The sequence below is a fragment of the Anomalospiza imberbis genome, chromosome 2 (genome assembly GCF_031753505.1).
Source record: "Anomalospiza imberbis isolate Cuckoo-Finch-1a 21T00152 chromosome 2, ASM3175350v1, whole genome shotgun sequence".
In the NCBI taxonomy this organism is placed as follows: domain Eukaryota; kingdom Metazoa; phylum Chordata; class Aves; order Passeriformes; family Viduidae; genus Anomalospiza; species Anomalospiza imberbis.
The window spans coordinates 78,737,903-78,748,468 of NC_089682.1; the positions used below are offsets into that span (position 1 = coordinate 78,737,903).

Sequence of the window (10,566 nt, forward strand, 5' to 3'; positions counted from 1 at the left end):
CTGCTTCCAGCATTGCATTATAGCCCCTGAAGTACTCAGTGACTTGCAACCAAATGCCCTTGTGCAAACACAGTCTATGTACTCCTCAGCCACATCTAGACAGGACCTGTTCAACTGCACTGCTTTCAATACAGCTGCAATACCCCCTGCGCCCCTGTGCCCCCCTCTTGCCCCTCACTGCCCTTCACTCCATCCTCTGGTCATACGGGTTTTGATCCCAGGCTATTAAAGCAGTGCAAAGCCTGAATATTGCAGACTAGCTCTAATTAAACCTCCCATCCACAGAGGTAGTTTAAACAGGTACAGCTCAAGTGGACCAAATTTTTCCTTTACTGCCTTCTGTGCTTAGACCAGAGCAGGGATCCTGCTGCCTCCCTGGAACAGGTAGGGGAGGGAGCTGTGTAGGAAGAGGGCAGAGAAGAAACATCTTTGTCACCATCTGAGTGACCTTTCTGCTTTTTGGACTGAAGTGGGACCATTTCCTCTGCATGCTGACATTTGCTCCAGCCCTGTCCTTCTGTCGCTTTCTTCATCTCCGCTTCACTTCGTAATTGCCTTTTGTTTTACTGGTTTACTCCACCCATCCCCATGCTCCCTCCCTTCAACTTCTCCTCTCCAGGGATTCCTCTGCATGAATCTGGCCAACACAGCAGGCAGAGAAAGGACAACCATTGATCTGCTTTTATTACCCAGTTCTCCTCATTCTTGTATGTTGGGTCTGTCTTCTTTGAGATCTCAGGCCACTAAGGCTTCTGTTTGAGAAGGAAAAAAAAGACGTATGAGGATCTCTCTCTTTTTTTTTTTTTCTCTTCTTCTTGCTCTGCAGATCTCCTGGGGTACTCAGAGTTTGACCTCTGTGGATTCTCACACCCTGTCTGGAGCTGCAAGAAAATCAACTCTTGAATAGCACATAATTTCTTAGTGATATTTTGTGCGTCATTTTGTTACTGTGTTTATGCAGTTGTTGCTTGCAAACAGCACGTTGTGAGTTTGGCTCCATCTCTTCTCCCCTCTCCTCTTCTCCACCCTGTTCTTGCCTTCTTGTCTTTGTTTGGTCCTAGTTTTGTCATGATCTAGACAGACTGGAGACTTCTAGGCTCCAGAAGACCTGCATGTCTAATGTAAGAAAACAAGTGGAAAAACACTTAATCTTTTTCCATTGGACTGAAATCCTACAGGCTCCTTAATCTATTACAAAGTCACATAAAGGGCATAAGGCAGCATTTTTTTTTTCTTTGACAGTCATCTTTGAGGGGGGTGAGGGGTGGAGCAAAGACAATTCAGTTGATAAATCAAGAAACCAAGAGATAGGATTCCTGATTTCTGCTCTTGGAAATCTTTTGCCACTTGTTGGCTGTCTCACTCAGAGCTCGTCTCTCTTTTTCTTTCTTTATTTTTTTTTTTTTTTTTTGTCAAAGTTTACCTAGCTGTTAAAGAATAGCTGTTGCACTTGCCTGCAGGAGGTGATTATGGAAAAGGTAACATTTCCCTTAACGGCTGAGCTGCGGTTGATTTAATTTGCAGTTTGTTATGAAATGGTAGGTATTGTTTTACCTCTCTTCATCCCCAGGCTGGGAGAACCGGCACAAAGAGTTCCAGAGATAAATGGTGAGCTAAATAATTACAGGCCTGGCTCCCAGGGATGGTTTGAGGATTAATGGCTGTTTGTACAGCACTCCAAGATCCTTAGCTGAAAACTGCTTTGAACTCTGGGGCATTTCAGGCTGCAGGTGATGGGTACCCCCAGGCTCTGGCAGAGGCCAGTACTCAGAGTATATCACATCTTTTGAAGCAGACATGCAGCTCCAGGGATGTGGCTGGCCAGACTCATAGGGGAGGTTTATTTTAGATCGGAGAAGTGCTCCTATGTAGAATGGGAAGGTGACAGGGAGGACCTGTTCCTTCAGGCTCATTTCTTTTAAGCAAATGAGGCTGCTTGAAAGAGGGACCTGAGGATAAACACATCCAGTGAATGCTTCTCTAGCCATCTTTCTGGTCTTTCTGTTGATTAGCAGTGTCCCAGCTGGTAAGAAAGTCAGTGCTCAGCTGTCATGGATATAAGACGCAAACAGCTTGAGTTGCCTTCTGATGCCTGCCAGAGCTTCCTCAGTCTTTTCTCCTCAGGACCCCATGAGTTTGCATTAAGCCAGAACACTGCATTTCAAGTCTTTGGGGCTAATATTCCATGAATAGCCATAACTTCTGTAGGCTGGGACATTATCTGTCATTATCACAAATGAGGAAACTTTTCTGTTGGGTGCCTGCAAAGTGTTGGAGTGCCAGCCTGGCTTTTACAGCCCGAGAAGGAAGTGCTGAGACCATTGCTTTCTAATCTTGCAGTGGAGAATTTCAAAGGGGAGGCTGTACTGTGGGAAGCAGTGGAAGATTAAAATGGATCCAGCCAGCTTGCACTTGTTTGATTACAGAAGCAGCCATCAAGGGCCAGGCACCTGGGGAAAGTTCTCCCTATCCTGTGGGAGGAGCACATGCATTTGGGAAGGTCCTTGAGTGCAGCAGCAACTGAAGGTGCAGGAGGGAAGAATCTTTCCCTGCATCTCAGGAGTCCCTCAGGGTGGTGCAGGGAGTTCAGTGCTCCCAGCATGGTCCTAAGCAGCAGCTGGTGGTGCTATGTGACAAGGCTCTGGTGGCACTGAAATACAGGGACTGTCGGGGGGCTGACTGTGTCCCTGCAGTGACCGTGGGGAAATGGGACAGGACATGTTACAGCTGGGGAGTCTGCACTGAACAGATGAAATGAGTCCATCCCAAATCCTATGCTACTCACCTCATAATGAGGAGGAAGGGAGAACAGCTCATCTTATGTAGTCAGGGACCTCACCAGCATTATTATTGTCCATCTAGTTGTGGAGAATATGCTGGGGAACAGATATGTCATCTGATCTTTATCAACCCTTTTTTTTTTTTTTCCCTTCTCTTATAAAGTGTTGAGTCCTGGTTATATGCAATGCAAATAAAGGTGTCAGTTCCCACCACCCCTGCCTCCGGAAAGCAGCACACTGGAGAGGAATGAAGGGCCATGGGAATACTAAGCATTATTCATTATGGAGACTGTGTGAGGACAGAGGAGGAACACAAGGAAAACACTGTGATAAGACCACACAGATGGTGCTTACGCTGGGGAGAATAAACCCAAAAAGACTTCAAGAGACAAATAGATAGAGAAGAAGAAAGATGGAAACAGGAGGCTGAGCAAGACAGGCAAGGAATTGCAGAGCCATCTTCTTCCAGTTTATCCAGAGAGTGGCAGGAGCAGACCTGAGACTCTTCATCTGTGAAGAAAACAGTTTTCTGCACACCATTCTCCCATTTTCCTGAAATCTCTGCTTTTGCTCCTCCAGGCAACCATTAATCTAATATTAAGCCCCTTAACCTCTCTAATTGTTCCCTTTCAGTGTCAGCTGGTTTCCTATTAACCTTTCAATCTCTCAGTAATGCAGTTACTTCTGACTCCAGCCAGACCCAGCTCTAAAGCTTTACCTCCGGCAGTGAATTTTCCAAGCTTTCACGGTTTTTTTTCTCTTTCTTTTTGGTAATGATTATTACTGCTGTTAAGGAGCCAGTTTGAACCAGCCTCTAAGTGCACGAAGCTGAACCAGTTGGAGTCTATAAATAGCCCTTCACTAACCTTGCACCTTATTTCATTAGGTTGATTGGCTTCCCTCTCTCCACTTCATTGCACCTTTATCTCTCTCTCCCCTCTCCATTATTGATGCTGGTTCTTTTGTTACTATCAGAGACACCTGCGTGTTGATAGCAGGGTGGATCAGCCCTAGGTTTTTCCCTCCTGAACAAAATAGTGGTGTCGCTGGAGAAGTGTCTCTAGAGTTTTGTGACAGAGGGAAGGCAGAGGGTGAGGCAGGTCTGAGACAGCAAGTCAGAAAGTGTCCGTGCTGTGCAATAGGAAAATTGTGTGGCTGAGCACCAGGGACAGAGTTTGCCACCCACAGGCTGCTGGGTTTCTTCTGTGACACACAACGTGGTTATACTTGAGTGCAGTCTCCTGTGTGAGCCCCACTGCACTATGTCAAAGCCAAGGCATGTGCCCAAGGACAAATGGTGCTGCAGTTCAAATCAGGCAAATGTACAGATCCCAGAACTGTCTGGTGCATCTGAGAGCAGTCCTTTGGCCATTTTGACATCACTAGTCAACTACTGCTGCTTGACCTGCAACCTGACAGAGCATAGTTTGCTTCTTTGACCATCACCATGTCTCAGCTCAAAAGCATTTTCATGCTGTGTCTCCTTAATTCACTTGCTTCTGCTAGTGCTAATGAAGTTCTGAGCTCTGCTCAACCCTGGTGCTTCTCCCTAAAAACTGCTTTTTTCTGTTTTTGTAAAATACAATGAATGTTTGCACCAAAGACTGAATTCGACAATTGCATAAGCTGACCTGAAATGTCTGGGCCAGTGTAAATCACAGCTCAGCTTCACAAGTCTGTGCCTGAGTGGCACTTGCAAACTGCTCATGTGCAGTGATGCAGTGGGGCAGAGCATCTGCCAATGCTTCACAAGTACTGGGGGTGCTATTGCAGTAGCTTAACAGGTTTTGCTTGATGGATTCAGCAACAGCCATGGTTTCTACAGATGGGGAAGCACCATCCCAATGCAGAAGAGCTGGGATCAAGGATCCAGTCCATTTTGCTCCCTGAAGAAAGGCAAGTTCTTTCCTGTGAAGCCTCCTTTTTCCCAAAAGATAGAGACTTAGAGGAAACTTTTCCAATCTGTGCTTAGGCTGAGGTTTGCAGCCTTTTGCTTCAGCTCAGAAGAAGGATTTGTATGTCTAAAAGCTCTTCTGTTTTTTCTAGCTGTATCATTTGTCTAACACCAGCTGTTACCTTTCCCTGAGAGTCCTGCCTCAAAGTCAACAGCAACTTACCAAAATAATAGGAGCCATTCTCTCCTGCTCTCTGTACAGTTCTGTGTGTTCCTACTTGCTCACTTACTGCTATTCCTTGTTGTTGGAAGGGCAGAATCTGGCAGCAACAAGCCTTTGTCTTATTTTCTGGCAAACAACCTCGGTCTGCAACAAGGCAGGAAAGGCAAACAGTGAAGAAATGAGAGCTGGTAAAACTGGGGTTAGAGGAGAAGGTTAACTTCTGGCAGCTTCATTTTTTAAGTTTCATGGGGGAAAGGTTTTGTAAAAGCATCACATGTATGGGAAACAAATGCCCTCCATCCCCTCCAGAGCAGCTGGCATTTACACCTGTTTAATAATGCAGGTTCTCCAGAATGGCTGTGTGCTCACTTTCCATTGCCAACAACCTCCTTGTCTTCATGTTTATCCTTCTAAATTCCTGTGCCTTGCCTTTGCTCCTGTGTGTTTAAGGTACCCAGGTCTCAGCAGGACGAAGGAGCCTCCTCCCTGGGGGCTGCAGCAGGGCTCCAAGGTGGTCACTGGGGCAGTACCTCCCTCCCTCCTTTCAGCCCTCCCAGTGACAGTTTTGGTTGCTGTGAGTTATGGAGGGAGCTTGGGAAACTCTTCATGTCAGGGCTCTGAGTGCCTCATGGCGAGTGGGTTTATGGCTGAGTCAGACCCTGGCTGTGCTTATGGAGGCCTGGGCTCTGGCCAGGATGTTGCCCATCATTTACGGTAGAAAGAGGGGGCCCAGAGGCCTCTCTGGTCCCTGGGGCCAGTCAGCAGCCTCCTAACAGAGGCCCAGCACAACAAGGGGCACAACCTGGCGCTGGAGGAGCACCTGGGGGCTGAGTCGTGCTGAATTCCACTCTCCCCCAGATACTGCTCACATACTGTCATGGTTTGGGGGCTGTCAGAGCCCCTTTGAAACTTCCTGGCCCACCTGCCCTTCACGGAGGGTCCCTTGCTGCCTACAGGAAAGTTGGAGCCCACGGAAAGGCCATTTCATGGCCTTCCATCATCTCATGCTGATGAGCCATGCCCTGGCTGTCCCTGGCTGTCCCTGGCTGCGGGGAAAGGGGAGCACGACTGACCTGAGGCAGCAAAGCCTGGCAGGATGGGGGCTGTGTGGCTGCAGAGTGACATCTCTCTGTCCCGCCTGCTGAAAAAGCTGCCTGTCAGTGAAGGTGACGCAGAGTCCTGTGGAGCAGAACACGTGTTCAAAGGAGAAGCTGATGGCAGAGGTAATGCCCATGGTAGAGCTACCCCTGCTTTTTTGATCTGTATTATGACAGGTGAATGCTATCAGACCCATCGTTAGCTACACTCCAGTTGCCCATTTTGCCTGGTTTCTATGGCCAGTTCCATCTATTCCCCTTCCCTTGGGAAGCTTCCTAAATATTTATCCCAGTGATCAATCATATGACCCCACTGTAGCAATGTGATACGGCTTTAGCTGTGCTAATCAGCTTAGCTTGGGCCTCTGACCCCTGTCATCTTATTTTAGGAAAAAACTTTACACAGTGCCTGGTAAGGGCTGTTCAGTCCAGAGGATTTAAATCCAAAGTGAGAAATAGCAACACAGACTTTTGCTTTTTTATTTTGTAGCCAGAATTCAGTTTACCATTATTCTGATTTGTCATTTCTCTAGGAGGAGTTGAGCTTTGAATAGTACCCGAAGACTGCAATTTCATGATAAAATACTTGACTCTTGACAGTTAACAAAAAAGCACCCCAAATAGTAAATGATGAGGGCTTTGGCTGAAGCACTTGAGAGATGTTCAGTCATCCAAATGGACTAGGACACTGAATCCCTTCTGTCCTTTCTCCTCCCAACTTTAAAAGAGGCCCTTTAAAGCAAAATGGGCTCTAGAGAATAGTGTCTGGAGCAGGGGACTGAAAATATGTGCCTTGAACCTCAGGGGGTTTTGTGAGGAAGACATCAGAGGACAGATGGATCCAAAGATAAATATATTCTTGGAGTGTTTTTTTTCTCCACAGAGATGTCTCAATTCCACAGCAGCAGCAAAAGTCAGAGGTGAATTAGCAGCCAAGATCCCAGCTCAACTGCTCATACTGGTGGGAGAAAGGGTGCTGAAAGCCAAGCCTCTTGCCAGTGTTCCAGGAGTGCAGCACAAGCCCTACAGACATTATATGAAAATATGAACTATATAATATCAGTTGAAACTTGTTTTATTAGAGACATGAGTACTAACAACCTTCTCTGCATAATCTCTGAAGGAAACAGACTGGCTTTGTAAGGGAGAGACAGATGAGAACACACTTCGCTTGGAGAAAAGAACAACTGGAAATATGTTGTGTAAGAAGAGGGTCTGGCAGAAACTGAGCACTTTCCAAAGCCTGAGAACTACCAATGGCAACTTCTGTCATTTCTGATGGTGAACATCCCATGGGCTGCCAGGGCAGGGAATGTCTCCAGACCTGCCTGAGGGCTTTCCCAGTCCAACTGCTGCGGCAGCCTCCTCTCCCAAGATTCTGAAGCACCATCTGGGTGCAACAATAGGATCTTCAAACTCCTGTTTGCCACATCTTCAGCCCTTCCCCCACCCTATGAAGCATGTCTTTGATTGAGTTCCTCATCCTGCTTTCTCAGCAGGTGAAAATATCCTCCTTTTTAGCATCCCAGGGAAGACATGGCAACTGCTGAGGTGTAATAGCAGACTTTGAACATCCTCAAGGCTTTTGAACCTGTATTGTCCTCTTGACACCCATGACTTGAATATAGTCTGGAACTGATTAACTTGGCTGCTTCAGTCTCTGGAAGGCAATGTTCTTTCTGCAGTTAAATATTTACTTATCATTGCGCATGGACCAGGCATTACAGGAGCCTGAGCAACATTTGCATTTTCTCCCCATAAACTGAAAAAGGAGCATCCTCCATTATTTCAGTGCTGCCACTTCTATCCATCATGGTAGTCCAGTCATGTCCTGTTCAACCTAGCCACCTTCTTAGCTTCAGCAACATTCCTAAACCATGACATTTGTAGCCCACACCATGGGGAGGCCACATTGTACATCCAAAATATTCCTTGGTTCCAAGTTACATCCTCAGAGAACAACATGAATCCTATTTCTGAAAATCATGTTTCTCTAGCACTTGCAAGCACCTTTGCATGACATTGCTTGAGAAGAGGCTGAGCTCTTCCCTACCCAGTCTTTCACTGGCAGAAGGACTTTTGCCATAGAAATAATTTCTATCTTAAGCAGCACCACAGTGAAGTGGTAAAAATGAGAAAATCTGAAGCATTGGTAGGGGCTTATAGAAAATACTGGGGTATTCCCATCTTCCTTCCAGCTCCTACCTGCTGTAAATGCTGAGGCGGGTACGTCTGACATGCCAATATACCCAAGAGGAACATATCACCCCTGTCTGCTGCTGACCAGCATCAGACTGCTCCATCCTGACCACAGCAGTCCAGGGAGAACTCTTTGCCAGCCCCAGGACTGGGTCTGGCCCCCAGGATGCCAGCAAGTTGGCACTGCTGGATGTCTGCAGGGAGTGAGGAGAAGCTGGGAGGTGTTTTGGCTCTTCTGAGGGTTGAGTAAACAGAGCATGTTTTGCCTGGGAATAGGTGCAGTGCCTGACCACACTGATGACGCAATGACTTCCCTGTTGCTCCTCCTGTCAGGGGGAGTCTCCTCTTTCCTCTGGCTCAGACAGAGACTCCTTTTTTTTTTTTTTCCCGCCCCCTTGGCACCCAACAGTTAGCTTACCATTTCAGTCACCAATGACAGCAACCAAAAAATAATACTACTGTACTCAGTTAATCCATAGGAAAATCCCACATCGGCACACAAAAGGTGGAGACAGTGCTCGCGCATTTTCCCCTAAGGGCCTTAGGCAATGGAAATTTTCTCAAGCTCCATTCATTAACGGAATAGATGAACAGTTATGTAAGGTCACATGAGGGAGTGGTTGGTCTTTGGTCAATGAAAGAGTTAGTCACACATCATTGAGCTGGATGGCCCTGGGAGAAATTGTGGAGCCACCCTTTGCATGTTCAAGGACTGAAGAGGGAGAACTTTAGCTATAATTCCTCACTGTGCTCTGTGCTTGGGCACCACCTTTACAGACCTGGCATTGCAGGAGGCATGTGGTGCTGCTAAGCAAAAAAGCAGGGAGGTCTCTTGAGATCCTCCACACTTTCCTCTTCCCAGATCACTCAACCCTCCTCTGAAAGAATTAAGCAACCACCTGATGATCTTGGGGTGCCAATGTGCAGTTGTGCATCCCCCAGCCAGTCTGTTCTTGAGGTACTCAGAGGGTAAGTAACATGATACAATTCAGCAGTCACAGGACAGATAAAATCTGTATTAGGGCTCTCAAGAACCACTAGAACATTACTAGGACATTCAGCTGGGGAAGGATTTTCAAGGATCTCTTTCTGGAACTTGTCCATTACTGAAGTGGTTTGGACTTTTTCTCTCCCTCTTTGAACCAAGGATGATGCCATCATACAGAATTTCTGTGGGACTGACTGTAGGAGAGAAGATAGGGCACTGACTGGCATCTAGACTTCAGCATCCAGTTAAACATGGTCTGCAATAATATTCTCTCACTTCTCACCAGCTCTTACCCTTGTCCCAGGCAGCCCAGTTGAGAATCCTCTAGTCCTCTGAATCTGAGTTACTTTGGCCCTTGGCTCTTCTTAGCTTCTGCTTTGGGGCTTGCAGCTCTTACTTTTAGACAAGGATGTCTTGCAGACAAATCAAACCAGCTTTGTTTGCTCATTTGCTCTAATCCCTGGATGTTGAGTGACCAACTTCAACCTGTTAGTGTACTTCCACCTTGCAGCCAATCTCTTGAAGGTCATTTCAGACAATTGGAGAGGCAGGGTGACAAAGCTTGGTTGGCAGCCTCCACAGGACATGGAGCAGCAGTCACCTGGCACCAGCGATCAGCAGGACTCACAGCCTGATGAGTGCAGAGGGCAGAGGAGGCCTGCAAAGGAAACTCGCGTCGGGCAGGTGGGGAGAATGTGGCTGTCAGGTTGTACCTGTACCAGGATCTCATGCCTGAGGGCTGGTAACAAGTTGTAACTGTGTAAACCAAAGTGCCTCCCACATTTGGTGCTCTGCCCTGAGTGCTGAGGCTGTGAAACCCTGCGAGGAGGACACCTTAACCCACCTGGCAGGGGCTGTGGCATAGATCTGGCCCTCAGGAAAAGTCCAGCTGTCTCCCTGAGCAGGTGGTTTCCAGGAAGAGCAGCATTCCTGACTGTGAGGAGCCATGTATGGGATATGCCTTAAAATAGACAGAGATATAGGAACAGAATTCAGGTCCCAGGCAATGTGGGCTTGATGGCATCTCAGGCGTTTGGTCAGGAAGGGAAGTTCTGCTGAAACTACAGCTGCCTCAGCCTTGACTGCAAGTGTGTCTGATAACCTTAGGGATGTTTTCACTCAAGGAAAGGATTCTGGTTGAGATTTTTGGTTTTCTTCCAGCCAAATTCCATTCTACTGTATTGTTTTCTGGTTTTCTAAAAGCCAAGCTGAGCAGGAAATAGATTCCCCCCTTCCCAAAGGTTTGAGAAATTGTGGAAAGAGGTCTATCTTATATTTGGAGAAGAAATTTAGATCTCTAACATTTCAAATAATTCCCATTTTTCTAGGGGAAAGGAAGCCCTTTTAGAAATATTTCATTTCAGTAACCTTAAAATGGTCTATTT

General features: G+C 46.9%; 1 long non-coding RNA gene across 1 annotated transcript; it reads left to right on the forward strand.

Moving 5' to 3' along the window:
* Positions 1 to 5,937: 5,937 nt before the first annotated feature.
* On the forward strand, positions 5,938 to 7,948 carry LOC137466828 (uncharacterized). The gene is made up of 2 exons (XR_010995291.1): positions 5,938 to 6,171; positions 6,878 to 7,948. It is a non-coding gene; the product is annotated as an uncharacterized lncRNA (long non-coding RNA).
* Positions 7,949 to 10,566: the final 2,618 nt, after the last annotated feature.